At 40.5% G+C, this 15512-nt stretch overlaps 1 protein-coding gene and 1 pseudogene across 1 annotated transcript in view; both read right to left on the bottom strand.

Moving 5' to 3' along the window:
* LOC149173619 (subtilisin-like protease SBT5.3) overlaps positions 1 to 15512 on the bottom strand; it is an 84132-nt gene that overhangs the window by 18556 nt on the left and 50064 nt on the right. The gene's annotated exons all lie outside the window — the stretch shown is intronic.
* On the bottom strand, positions 8225 to 8806 carry LOC149173620 (isopentenyl-diphosphate Delta-isomerase I pseudogene; annotated as a pseudogene).

Here is a 15512-nt window from a genome sequence, read left to right as displayed (position 1 = left end):
AACCAGTCTTTTAGCTGCAGATTCTAGCCAATCTGCAACTAGAGAGGGCTCTCTCTTTGTGATTTAGATTTGTTTTGTCATGTGTTAGGCTAGTTATGAAGCACAAGTATTTGTTTGGTTTTTGGAAGGTGACATTCAGTAGAACAGGACTGTAACATGAGAAAAGTTCAGACCATTGGGTTAATGGAGTCAGTTGAAAATGAACCTCTGTTATGGTTTCTTTGGCAAAAGTAGGACTACAGAGCAAGATAGTTAAACGTAGAACAATTTTCAAGTTGGAATAAGATGAAATGAAGTCACGGAATGAAAGGCAATCAAGAATCTTTCATTATGCTAACAGAGGGAAAAATGAGTAAATATTATCACGGAGCAGTTAAGAATTCCTTAATCATATTTAGAGTGTAAAAACCAGGAAGACAAGAGCAGTCAAGAATTCTTGCCTATGCTAGTCCTGTAGAAAACATGAAAATTGACAGGAATTGAACACAAAGTACAACAGAGTAAATGTTGGGATATTCTTTTTTCCTGCAACTAAAACATGATATATGCATGATAAACAAAAAACAGATACAGTAAAACAAGAGTAAGAAGACTTATTGATCCATGAGGTAACACGAGAATTCTGTAGCATATTCTTCTGCCATTAATTACATAACCAACGAATTCACCACCAAAGCATTCCAGCGATATTTATTCAGAAACTTTCTCAAAATTACAACGCAGGTCTAGAATGATATTCACCAGCCAACAACAATACATCTCTTGAGGAGGTATTTATAAAAAGGAGTTACAAAATATCTCTTAGACAAAATATCAAGCATTAACTTCATCCATCTACTTCTTTAAAGGCAGTAAATGGTAATGGAAAGAGAGCGCAATGAGTGCAGGAGTAAATTGTGTTGTGTTGGCTGCCTTAGGTGGTCTAATATCTTTAACTTTTTGACTCAGCCAGTCGGCTGGTAGTTGTCTCTTTATCCCGAATTTATGTGTCGTTGTCCTGGCCCTTCAGTGTGTGCCTGATTTCTCTTTAATGCGTTTTGGCGTGAACGCCTTCCTTGCTGTCTTCATATTTATGATAGGTGGCACGCGCATTAAATTTGATTAAATGTAGACAAACAAAAAAGAATTAGTGCCAACACTACCTTGGTAAAATCTCCAACATGCCCTGCCACCATTGATATGTTGGAAACTGGTGTCTTTGTAGTTTTATTAATGTTTCATTAGCTTCAGTATACCTATAGTAATTGGACTGGACTTCAAAAAGATGTGTCATCTCATGTTCAATGTAGAACAAATTTTCCAATTTGTCATATAAACTCTGTCCAGAGGGAGGTACTGTGTCTTCTGAGCTTGATGATGGTGTAATTTGATTGGTAACATAGGTATTTACCCTGTGGGCATACTGTTCATGTGTCAATAGTCTCCGATTGCTGGAAAATAAGCTAGGTAATCCTTTGCTCTGCAACACTGCAAACTTTTCTCTGAAGGTATTTATTTCTGTCTACATTTCTTGGCACTTTTTTTCTAAAGTTTGTACGAAATTCCTCATGGTCAGCACCTTTTTCACTATCAAAATTGTACCTGTTCTGTCCTGAATATCTAGAGCTGCTAGCTGCTCTTTGGTATGAGTATTCAAAAAATGAATTAGTTTATTGCCCTGTTCGGGCTTGTTTGCCAATAATGCTCTGGCTTTTTGAGTCTCAAACTGAGCTATATCTATCAATTCAATCTGGTCATGAATAGTCTGTATTGATGTCCATTGATCAATGATGGACTGGCCAATTTTAGTCCACAAAATTATTTTGATCTCTACCAGAGTTTTGTGAAGAGTAAGGTCTTTCTCTAAGGATTTTACCTTATTTTCCAGGGCCTTTACTTCTCTTGTTTTCTTAGCCACAATTATTTTTTATTTATCATAATTCACCTCTATTTTGGCTAGTTTTTCTTTGGCTTCCTTTAACTCTGCCATTTCGAGTTCTAAAGCCTTTATTTCCTTCATCATATCTTCCATGCTCAAGCTGGTATCCGGTACTGTTGTAGTTGTTGCTGTAACTATTGTTGTAGTTGAGGTGACTGCTGTTGATGCCTAATCAGTAGGATGGACTGCTGTGGTGACTGTAGGAGGACTAGTTGTAAGAATTGGAGTTGTTTCTGGTGGCTGGGAGGCCAATTCTCCTTGTTTTCGTTGTAATGCTATCTCCAATGCCTTCTCTGTTTCTTCCAGCCTTTCATTCATCCTTACTAGCAAACTCACCACGTCCTCCTCTTCTTTCTGCTGTGAAAATTCTGTGGTTTGAGGGTGCATTGTAATTGACAGCTTGAGCTGCTTTCTGAGGGGCGCAATATCTTCTTCTTCTTCTTTTTTATTAAGGCCTAAATACCCTTGGGATCCTTGGGATCATGTCCCAGCTCAATGATAATTTCCTCCAAGGATTTAATTCTGTTATCCTTGGCTAATGAGGAGACCTTCTCCAATTCCAATTGGGCAGAAGTATTGTGCAATGAATTCTGCAGTTTGTGAGCCAATAAAGCTTTGTCTGCCAAGGTAGAGTATACAATTTCTCCGGTTTGTTTATGTAATTCAATCTGGTCCATTGGGTGCATATCTTTAGAGAGAACTTCCAGATTGGTCCTGATATAATCTGCAGCTGACTGTGGCTGCCGTATTATAGGCCTGAAGTGACTAAGGGTCATTTTCCCTTCTTGGATATCATAGCCTGCCATTAGCCTTTGTTGATTGGTGGGAGCCATTCTCAGCAATTGATTATAAAGCTGGAACCTTACTGGCTCATTTCTGGCCTTTATGTCTGTGAATGCTTTGTTGATATCCGAGCCTTGCTTGCTCTGTTGCTTGGTGGATGTAACCTCCACACCATGTTGCCTCTCTTTCTCTTGCTGAAATGAGCTAGTTGATGTTTCAAAAATTGGAGGAGCGTGTTGCTCAGTTGTTTCCTCACCCCTTAGGTTGTCCGTTGTTTCTTCTGTCAATTCCTCCTCAGAGTAAGGATTCAATCTTTGCCTCTTTTCCCCTTACTGTTCTGCCAATCCAACTATAGGTGTCTCCTCCTTCCTGTCCCTTTTCTTGGCTTTTTCCTCATTGAGAGGAGTTTGTAACACAGGGATTTTAAGTACCTTTGCTTGTGTTGAAGGGCCTTGCCCTTGACTTTGCTCCTTTGTTGTATCTGGCCAGTCTTCCATTGTATTTTGTCGCTCTAAATGTTGTACTTCCTTGCCTTTCCCTGCAGGTGGAGCACTCTCTTGGGCAGGTTGTTGTGAAGTTGTGGCAGATGATGTTCCCGCTCCAATGTGTTGAGGCAATGTGAAAGGGACCTGTCCAAAAGAGTCCAGGTCAAGTGTTTTTTCAAGCTCTTTCATTGCTTTTTCTAATTTCTCTTCTTCAATAAGCTCTTCAACTAGTGTGCCTTCTACCCATTCCTGTTGATTAGCATATTGTTCAATTTCAGGGATTTTGTGGTGCACATATCCTATAAGCTTGTTTTTTACTCTTCTAAAACTTATGAAATGTTCAGGGTCATATGGTGACCAATGAAAACTTTGTTTCAGTATAAGTTGATCTTTTAATATCTTATCTTCTTCCTCCCAGGATTCTTCCCTCTTATTGAAGATAAAGGGCCCAATTGATGTCTTATCTTGAGCTGTGCTTTTTCCTAGCACCATAGAAATGAGTAAAATCTGAACTGCTAAATTTCCGATAGTATTCTAGGGCAAAGAGTCTCATAGGGACATACTTCGGCAGCTTGTAGGGAGTTAATTGAAAGCCATAACTCCTGGTCACTGTGTGGTTTTGGTAAAAATACGAGTCACCAATACTATATTCCTTTGAGAGATGTAAAATTTTCTGCATTTCAGCAGAGAGCCTGGCAGGAGGTTTTTTTATCAACAAAGAAGTGGCCGGATATATGAACAGGTCAATAAACTCACAATATGTATAAAGGGAATAGTGGACCTCATGATATACTGAGGTCCAGAAAATCACAGACCTCCTTTTACCTTTGAGGTCCAATTTTTTAAGAGGAACTTGGAAACTATCAAGTTGATAGTACAACAGCAAATGATATATGTAGGATGTGTATTTAAACACTCTTTCTCTCTCTAAATTCATGAATTGATCATGGATTTTATTTGATATGAAGGTGGCATAATCATACTTGACAGTAGGAGGTTGTCCTGGAGTGAATATGGACATCAATACTAAAACAGTTTCATCAACATACTCACTGGTTTTGAATCCTAAAATGTAGGATATCATGTCTATAATGATTCTCCCTGCCTCATTGAACCAGACTTGGAGATAAGGAGGAGGCTGATCAGGCTAGAAATTTGGTTTCATAAACAACTGAGCAATTCTGGTTATCTCTGAGCTACGCAGTTTGGCACCTTGGTCAAGCAAGAATTTCATGGTGAGAGGAGCCAAAGGCTGAGTTGGCTTGAAGTTCAACATCTCATTTATGGATTGAGGAGTAATATAGAAGAGCACAGTCCCAGATGGACCCATAACTACTCTTTGTGTGGGTTCATAATTTGCACAGCATAAATGGATGAAATCAGGGAGCACATTCACTGAAGGGAGGTAATAGATAGGCATGTTGGACTCCCAAATTCCCAAGAAATCAGTGCTGCTTCTGTGGCTATTTCTAATTTCACAAAAGGCTTGCAAGTGAGATTTGTAACCCATCATATCCTTAATTTGGAAGTCCCTGTCAGCAAGGGGTATCCATTCCAATTCCTTATGTGGGGCATTCAAGGGGGCAACATTCAAGGCCACTGAAGCTTCCATTTTCAATTTGTTAAATGACATTTTAAATTGCAGTTAGAGCTTTTGCAACAACAGAAAAGAGAAAATTGGCTCTGGTTTGTCTCAGGAAATTGTAGACTAGTTTTTTCAAGAAATTGCCTTGCTGGGTGAATTTCACAGTAAAAAACAGAGTTTGCAGAGTTTAATCAGGAAGCTGAATAAAAACAGTGGAAATGGTGCTCTTTTACAAGTGAGTTTGACAAATTTAACTCAATATTTGGGCATTTTGGAGATTTTTCTGGCAGAAATGGGCTTGAATTGCAGTTTTACTGGGCAATTTGCAAAGGAAAATAGAATTTGCAGGTTTTCTTTTGGAAAAATGGGTCAAACAGTGACTTACAATGCAGAGGTTTGTAGGCAACAACGCATTTTAACTCAAATTTTAGTTGTTCGGGTGATTTAACAGAGAAACTTCGGAAAAGCAGGGTTTACGAGCGAATATTGGGTAAATACCTATTTTACAGGCGTCTGGCACGAACTGTGGGTACAAGACTGAGCTGAGGGGACCGAGTTTGCAGAGTGAATTCCCCTGGGTGGCGGCCTGGAGCTTTGGTGGCAAATTCGTCGTAATTTGCATGCATAGTCTTTGCAAACCAACGAATAGAAATAAACAAAAAAACCATCACTTTCATGACTTTTTAACGAAATTTGGGCTTTTTCGAGCTTTGTGGCGCTTTTTGGGATGATGTCATCATGACGTAAATTTTTTCATGTAGAAAGGTACGGAAGATGACATGGCAGATGACATGGCGAATGACGTGGGCAGATGACATGGCAGACACGACGGACGAAATAGTGACGTGGGTAGATGACATGGTAGACACGACGGACGAAATAGTGACGTGGGCACTGACACGGGCGGATGACATGGTCAGCGGGAGGTGGGAGCGGTTTGTGGTTTCTATCGCACCACCCATTGTACAATGGTGGTTTTTGACAGAACGGACGCGATGCAATAGGGTGGCGACACGCGTCCTAGGGTGCGGCAGGAAAACCACTTTTTATCGGGCACTAATCTTCGTACATCGGAGCGGCTCCGATATGGACGAGAGTCATTGGATGGGGAGGGCCCGATCCGATGGTTGGCGGAGCTCTGAGTTGGCGGTGGTTTATAATTTTAAACCCGCGCATTATTTTAATGTTTTTAAATGTTGCGGGGTATAAACCTTGGTTAACAAGGTTTTATATGGTTTATGCAGGCGGCTTTGGTTATTTGTTTAACCAAATGTTAAACAAATCCCGGTGGGGCGCGTGGAGGGTCTTATTGGCCCTGGGTGGACCAATAATCCCGAAATAACATGGTTATGGCTATATTAAGCCGGGGGTTGGAATATTTAGTTTTTTAGGGATTTATGTATTTTTATATAGTATGGGAGGGGAAAAGTTTAAATAGGATCTATGTAATAGAGTTAGGGTGCTAGTATGGTTTTGTAAATAAAAAACGCTAAGTTTATAAAGTAATAACTCAAGTTTATAGAGAAATGAAAGGGAAATGGAGTGATTATTTTTACACAAGAAATGTGGCTTGTTTTGACTAAGTAAACACAAAGTTTCACTTAGTATTTCTCATAAAAATGAAATGAGTTTGGACCACTGAGCAGATCTCAATGTCCATGCATAGATGTTAGTAAGTGTTCTTGGGGAAATGAGAGGGGAAATCAGTCATGCTCCACTGAACTGTAGCCACTTTGCCATGATGTTTGTGATACCCATGAGATAGATCACATTAAAGCTGATCACCAACCTGCTTCTGCAACACCAGAATTACTTACCCATTTTGCTATACCTAACATTTTTTCTTCATCTTGTTTGGATGGATTTGAACTAGCAAACCCTTTCTTTCTTTATTTTCTTTTAACTTCCCTCCTATCTAAGTCTTCCCTTATCTCTTCCAGGGGCTGAGATTCAACTGTTGAGCACCCTTGTTTCTCTACCTAGCTAGTGATCTGCCAAGCTTGAGCTGTTTGAACAGACCTCATTCTCTAATGTTAAAACAAGAAATTTAAACATGGGCTGGCCAAGATTGAGCTATTGGGCCATCCATCAAGTGTGACAGAAGTCAGTGATTGCACATTCAGAACTTCTTTACAAAACGTAGTACAGTAGTGGCATTTTGACTAGCCACTTTCCTGGTCTTTCTTTGGGGTTCATTTTCTTTCTTTTTTGACCAATTCATCCCTCTTACCCTTCGATTTTTCTTTTAGGGCACACCCTCTTTACATTTTTTAAATTTTTCTATTTTTTTGGAAATATGGAACCTTTGCAGCATGGAAAGGATGATCATATTTGGCATTTCCACAATCAATCATGAAATATGACACCTATTGGTATTGGAATCTAACACTACACAACAAAAATCACACATTGTATTACTATTAAGCACAAAATAAATTACATATAGCTATAGATCACCAACTTTTAGATGATAAGATCTAAAGAAGGTGGATCTATGACTGGGACATGACACAATTACAACTCATACACAACATAGGAAACAAAAACTTCTCAAATAATGCTTTGAAACTGTCAATAACAACCTATAAACCACATGACACACAAGGAAGCATTACTTCCAATACCCTCCCTTAATGCTTACATGTAACAAATATTGAAAACATATATTATGACAACAAGAATGATCTTTGTCTCATTGTGCTTCATTAGCATTTATATCCACTCTAAAATCTCATGGTTTTCACTCTTTTCCTCCCCAAACTTTGGAGCTTCTCATTTGATCCATTAAGACATAACCGCTTCTGACAATCATTGATGTAATTTGAAAAATTGACACTTCTTGACCTCCCGAAGGACAATATCAATACTGAACCATGCTTTGGAACTACCAACATTTTTTGAATCCACATCCTTCCACAATATTCATCAGTTATTTAGGATATCATTTTGGGTACAAAACGTTTTCAACAAACAATTCTACAACTTGACCTCATATAAAATAACCTATACTGATGCGCTCGAAGCATGACGGGTTACACGAGTTTGACCTTATTAATAATTACATGTACAACTAATGCTCTCAAAGCATGACTATATCATAAATATGAAGACTAGTCACATGAGCTTATTTATTTCATTACCAAACACCATTATTTATACATTCATGAGCTGGAGAATCAATAGTGATCTCCACATACTAAAATTTATATCTTACCAACTCTTGTCGATTATCATCTCCCTGCCGACGAGGGAACAGTGATCAGCACCATCATGATTAATATTCTAACACCTCCCCTTAATCACATCCTATAGTTTAACTTTCTTGCTGGTCTTAGTCCTACCTAGGCTTACAAGAGTACATAAATAAATTGATAACAGAGATTTCATTTTTTCCTTCTTGATAAAAGGTCCATGCTTGTTCATTTTCTCATGCAATTTCATCTTCACCTTTCTTTATTTCCTTATGAGCTCCTTCAACTTCTCTTTGCTTACGTACTTAACATCAACAACCTCTTCTAGATTGGGATGCAAGGCAACATCCCGAACAATGAAAACAAGGTAATCCAATTCATGCTCTCCCCACTTTCCATCAGAAGGAGCCTTATAAAGTATGCGACCAAGTGGCACAAACTGACCGATTGGAACATCTTCTGCAGCAATGCCTAGTTCATCATACAACTTCCTTTGGGCTGCATTTCTGACCCCTAAATTGTTCTCCTCAATGAGCTCAGACTCCCTGTAGAGAGGATGGCTGCAGCAGGTATTTGTCCATACCAAAGGGAATGTCACCTTTGTTGCAGAACATTGCTGAAGAAGAAATTTATATTATGTATTGAATAGAAACACACTGAAAGCTCTATGCAATAGATTCTTTGACTCTATTTTCTCCATCAACTGACAATTGTATTTTGAGTCATGGCTAATGACATGATCCTCTTCATCCACCAAAATGCACTCATCTTCGAACATGAGCTTCTTCTGAACAACATCCATGGTCGTATCCTCCACTGTCACAGCCATCTTAGAAGTAGATCCAATCAAATTTCTAACAATTGGGTTCTGGGAGAAGCAAGTTCTGATCTCAGTGATTGTAAGATCATGTGGAATAGACTAGAAATCTTGATATTCATGGTCATCAAACAAATCTTTTTGTTTATCCAATAATTCTTCTGACTCAAAAATACAACCAGGATAAAAGATATTACTCGGCCCAAAAATACTTCCGAATGGACTCTTTGAAAAAAGATCATAAAAAATATCACTGTCAAAATTGCTCAAGAAAATATTTATCCCACTCATTAAACTTGTTGGCCGAGGTTTCTTTCCAACGTGGCCACTTACACCACAACCAACATCTCAACAATGCAAAGGATGTGTTCCAATGTGGTGACTTACACCACAACAACATCTCAACAATGCAAAGGATGTGTTCTAATGTGTCCACTTACACCACAACAAAAATTCAACAACATAAAGATGACATAGAACACCTCACACCTTCCACTATAACTACTCCTTTACACTCCACAGGGGATTCAACATATTGGTGCCTTCATCCACGCACTTCAACTCATCTGACACTGTAGTGAAAAGTGACCCAACACAAGGCTCACTATGCCTCTTATAAACCATAAACCAAACCTCAGTCAACTGTAGAATGCACCCACAGCTTCGCGTTCCAACACCACTGTGCTAGTGCATTTCCCACAACTCAACCAAAGGATTTGAATGCTCCTCAAGAATGTTACACATATGCACATACACTCAATTCATCCGTGTTTCCCATAGATCTATTCCACGCAAGTAGTGGTAGAGTAGAATCGAAGTTGCCACCATCTTAGGCTAATTGGAACATACCTCTCTACAACCTCAACAAAACGAACACAAATAGATCCAGAGGAATTTTCAGTCCTTCGCAAGAGCACACAACTCTTGTCCAGGTGCGCAAGTTACTGAGCAAGGACCGTCACACACATCTCCAGTCAACTTCGTTAACAAGTGGGCCATGACTCTTCCAAAGTCCCAATAGAATACATAGGCCAAAAAACATTTCAAAAACCTCAACACAAACCCAAAAATAGGTTTGCAGGCTTAATTCTCAACACAAGTCATGACTTAATACTTTCTTCCAATACTTCGGATTAGCGCAGACTCTCTTCACACAATGATCAATAAAGGATTTCCCCACCGAAAGCTAGATACACATTAGTGGATACAACGATGGTTTTTCTCAGTGACAAACTCAAGTCTAGCATGTACCCAAAGTTCATGGTTTTTAGGCCAGACTCGTGCACGTTTCAGTGCTTACACAACTTTCTAAGATCTGCACTCGCACAACACCTCTTAACTCCACAACAATGCCAACAAACACAACACTTTGCTTGACTCCACAACAATGCCTCCACGCTTGTTTGACCCTCTACATGTCACGCAGTTGCACCAAAACTCAATAATTGGCTCTAAGTCATGCAGACACTCAATATGGCTTGCTCCAATAGTGCTTACAAAATACTCATTCTATCTCATGCTCCTCCACTATGTTGAAGAATCTAGGACAATTGTATATAGTAGGATTCTTCTAAAATTGATAGAAATTTGTGAAGCACTTTTACAATTTATCTTTTTAGCTTAATCTTCTTCTCTTCTTATTAATGTATGCATGTTTACTTCATCAAACTACTACCAAAATATAAAAAACAAGAACACAAGACGTTTCCTCTCTCTCTTAGAGAGGAAAACCCTTTCGTAAATTTATCTTATTGAAGCTTCTATTGGTCGATGCCAACCCTTAGACCCTTGACAAGAATATCCTCCAAGCACAAGTCAAGTCTGTCCTTCTTCCGAAATTTTGTTTCCTGACACTTCATCCTCCTTTTGACACTTCATTCCCGACACTTCGTCCTCCTTCTTCCGACACTTCATTCCCCGACACTTTGTCCTCCTTCTTCTTCTAACAACTGGTGATAGACCTTGTTATATGAGCTCTAGAAGAGATACTTATATTTGACACTTAGTGAGGTCCTTCACTAATGAGGATACCTTCCTTCTCTTGACCAACCGTGATCCTTTTTGATGTGAGGTTGCAGACTTGATGTGACAGTATTGTAACCCTAGTTTCTCACGCATGTGAGAGGTTTCCTTGAGTATTTGACTCTTTTCTCCTTCTCTTGAGAGAGCCTCCTCTTCACTTGAGTAGGAGGCCTTATAGGCCTAAGGTTCTAGCCCAAACAATGAGAGATGATGATCTGAACTTAAACAAGAATGCAACAACTTATAGATATAATCATAAATATAGAGATTCAACAGAAAAACACTTCATTTCATTAATAGAAAAATATTGAACTATGCTTAGAAACATAATGGAAATAAGATAGCTCGAGCGATGGTAGCTTATCTCTAAGAAGAGATGTGGCCGCTACATGATTATGAATTCTTTTACAATGAGGATCAAAGACCTATTGATTATTGAGAAATAATGGAAAACCCTAAACATCCAGAAACCTAACCCTAGGAGATGAAGCGCCAAAATTGTGGGCCCCGTTTGGGTAAATTGGTACATCAAATTCTAGGGGTCGTATCTTAGGCATACGATCTCTGTTTGGCTATAATAATACCTCGTTTCGAAATTTCGAAGAGAAGGCTGAAAACAAATAGGCATGATGGTTTGGGACCTTTTAGTCTCTCTGTTTTCCCTTAAAACGTCGATTAGTGCCTCAAAACGACTCTGGAAGTTCAGGACCCAAAACAATGCCAAAAATAGTAAATTGTGCTACAATTAAGGAAATCAAAAAACTGAATGAGACAGTGTTTGGGGTCCAAGTGGAATAGGCGGGTGGCCACCAATATCCACCTGGATCATTCCTCCCCCCTTAGGTAGCAATGGTCCCCATTGAGTTGAATGCCTCCATGAGATGGGGAAACTTCTGTTGAACTTGGTCCCTGATGAGCTACTTTCCTTGGTGAAGGAGTTGGCCAGCTTTGACAACCCGATATAGTGGGGTATTCTAATGGCAAGTGTTCTTAATCTATGTGTCCATGATCCGATGGTGGCCTGTTCCATGGAGTCTGGGTTTAGCTATGTTGGTGTGAGCTGTTCTGCAACATCGGGTGTGTACAGCAATAGTGGAAAGTATGGCCAAAAGCAGACTACATTGAACACTAAGTGTAGACCAAGGAACGGTGGAATGCTAAGCTTGAAGGAATTGTCCCCTACAGCCTTGGTGAAGGTGTATGGCCCATATCAGAGCGGTCGAAGCTTGTGGTGGGGTCAAGCGAGGCGCTCCTTCTACAAATGTAGCCAAACTTTGTTGCCCACCGAAAACTTGTGCAATACCCGATGCTAATCATGGCACTACTTGTACTTAGCATTGGCTTTGTCCAATATATCATGGACCTGCTGGCAGATGTACTGAATGCACTCAATGAAGTTGTTATTCCTATCGGCTTCGGCTTGGACATGAGCTGAATCTACGAGGAGCTACAAATGTTATGACCACATGAATGGGGCATAATCGCTGAAATCCCAACCCTACCTGAAAGGGGCTGTGGCTCATTGAGATGTGGAGAGCTCTGTTGTAGCTGTGCTTGACATAATGGGGCTTTCATACCATGTGTGTGGATGCTTCGAGTTGTACATGCGTAGAATGTGTATGATCATCCTATTGACAACCTCTGTTTGGCCATCAGTTTGGGGATGGAAAGCTGTGGACTTAGCAAGTTTTGTATCTAGCATCGACCAGAGACTTGACCAAAATGCACCCAGGAATCTATTGTCCCGATCTAAGACAATCGACTTTTGGATCCCAAAGTGTACCCACACTCGCTCAAAGAAGAGCTTAGCAGTGGCCTCTTTTTTTATACTCTTCTTGCAGGCCACCATGATGACCATCTTAGAGAATTTGTCAACAACGACGAAAATGAAATAGTTGTCGTGCTTAGTAGAAGGAAATCCTGACATGTAATCCATGGAGGCAGATTCCCAAGGGCAACTAGGAGTAGGCAGAGGAGTATAGATGCCTTTCTTCTTAATGGTTGGTTTGGCAATGGCACAGGCAGTGTAGGATTTAATGTACTTCCTAACATCCTAACGAAGTTTCGGCAAATAAAAATACTTTTGCAATACCGCCACAGTTTTTTCTACTCTGAAAATGTATAGTGACCTGACTATAGTGCACCTCCAAAATCATCTTGGCACACTCTCTTGAAGGAGGAGATACATGTCCCAAGTGGCATAATAGTGCATCCTGAAGGTGAAAAATTGGAACTTGCTTCCCTTCTAGCAGTGTATGGTATGTATTGCTGAATTCTGGATCGATCTTGTAAAGATGCGACCACCTTGATGTCTTGTGCCCACAAGAGTTGAGCACAGTGATCAACACCATGACTGATGGTCAGTTGAGGCAATCAATGACATTATTGGTGTTTCCCTTCTTATACTTAACATTCAAATGGAATTGTTGCAGGTAGGTGGACCATTTCTGATGGCGATCATTCTGCAACTTCCCTTGTGTCTGTATAAACTGTAGAGGAGGTTGGTCTATGTGGATGAAAATTTTCTTCCCTAGATTGTAATGTTTCCATTGACGACGGGCCTACAAAATGGAATACATTTCCTTGTAGCAAGTGGGGTACTTTCAGACTATGTCTGAAAGTGTCTCGGTGTGGTAAGCCACTAGATGCCCATGCTGAGTAAGAACCGCACCAATAGCATAGTCAAAGGCATCTGTCTCAATCTCAATGGTTGTTATAGGTTTGGTAATGTGAGCATTGGTGCAGAACATAGGTGATTCTTCAACTCGGAGAATGCTTGTTGTTGGGTTTCCTACCAAAAAAAAAATTCTTTTTCTCCACCCTGGCTGACTTGACTTAAAGGCCAAGTGATTTGAGAGAACCCAAATATGAACCTACGGTAGAAGTTGGAAAGACCCAAAATGCTACAGAGCTCTGTTAGAGTGGTTGGGGTTGGCCAATACCAAATGACCTGTATCTTGGATGGGTCCACATGTACACCTTGCCCATCAATTACTCCAGATACTGAACATGGGTTAGGCCAAACATGCATTTTTCCAAATTAGCACACAAATTGTGTCATCGCAGGATTTGAAGGACCTATTGAATATGGTGGAGGCACTCGTCCCAACTTTGGTTGAATATCAATATTTCATCTAAATACCCCACCACGAATGCATTGTTGAAGGGTCGCAAGATTTCGTCCATCAGTCTCATGAAGGTTGCAGGGGTGTTCGTCAATCCGAACGACATCCCAACCATTCGAAAAGGCCCTCCTTGGATTAGAAGGAAGTCTTCCAAACATGAGAAGGTTCGATAAGCACCTGGTGATAACCTGACTTCAAGTCAATCTTGTTGAAATATTTGGTCCCCTTGAGCTTGTCAAGAAGGTCATCAATCCGTGGTATTGGGTACCCATTCCAAACTGTGATCTCGTTCAAGACCCAGTGTTCAATAAAGAGCCTCCAGGTCTCATCCTTCTTTTGTACCAATATAATCGAGCTCCCACATGGTGATGAGCTTGGCCTAATGTTCCCTTTTTTTAATAGTTCTCGAATCTTCCTCATAATCTCATCATTCTCTAGAACAGAGAACTAATAGATTGGCCCATTAGGCAACGGCGTGCCCGGGGTCAGATCGATGGAGTGGTTGACCTGATAGTGTAGAGGTACCCCTGTAGGTGAGGTGAAAATATCCTTGTACTCCTGCACAACCTTGTCCATATGCTGCTGTTGTGCAAAGGAGCTCTGCCTGGAATCCGTGGCAACAACCTTCTTCTTTCCCTCAAGGAGAATCATAAGGAAAAAAAATTCCTGGTCCGGGAAATGATCTTAATGCATTGCTTTGTAGTGATCAAAGAGATGGCAGTAGGTAGGCATACCTCCGATATCCTGTAATACTTGTTGGCCAAGTTAATAATCACAGAGTGAGGTCTAGACTCATGTACATCATGTCACTTTCACAAGTATGGTTGTCCTAAAAATACATCAAAAACTTCAGGAGGAGAAACATCACATAGTACCTCATCTGTGAAGGGCTTGATGTCGTAGGGAAGGCGAAACTGCTAGCTAACGCGAAGATCTCATCCTTGGTGAAGCCACCCAATGGTGTATGACTGTGGATGTGATGTAGTCCTTAGGCCCAGCCGCTTCATGACCTCTACTGAAATGAGTCTCTTTTGGATCCCAATGTCAACAATGAACTACATCGGAGAACCCTTCACCCACATCTATGAGTGGAAGAGGAATTCCCCCTCCTCTCGATCTTCAGTCTCAATCTTCTGGATATTAGTGGTGGCCACGATGGCACTAGGCTCCACATCAATGATCTACTTCCCTTTGTCAGTTCCCTTATCGGGTTCTGAAGTTCTGATTCAGAGTTAGAACATGCATCTTATTCATAAGCCTTCAGCTCGGCCACCAGTGACTGCCTGGCCCGACACTCACTTTTATTGTGAGTGGGTCTCTTATGGAACTCACACCATTTTACCGTGTCCTTCTTTGTCTTCATGGTGTTGTTATTTGCTTGCACCTTCGTCAGGCTATCCTAGGTAGCCCCACCTTGGCTTGGTCCTTTGTTTTGTGGTTTATGGGCGCCTTTTCCTTGCTTTGGATTCGCAGAGCCAAAGTTTGGCTTCTTTTGTTTAAACTTCTGCTCAAGCTTGATAGCATACCTGTACGTCGTGCCGAGCGAGGAAATGTCCAAGAACTCCATCTCATCCCAGATGTTCTTG

Source organism: Pinus tabuliformis, chromosome 4_2 (genome assembly GCF_031772625.1).
Source record: "Pinus tabuliformis cultivar Carrire ecotype Pingquan chromosome 4_2, CPIR1, whole genome shotgun sequence".
NCBI lineage: Eukaryota > Viridiplantae > Streptophyta > Pinopsida > Pinales > Pinaceae > Pinus > Pinus tabuliformis.
Note: the sequence above shows the minus strand (reverse complement) of the source record. Positions and strands in the feature narration are given on the sequence as shown.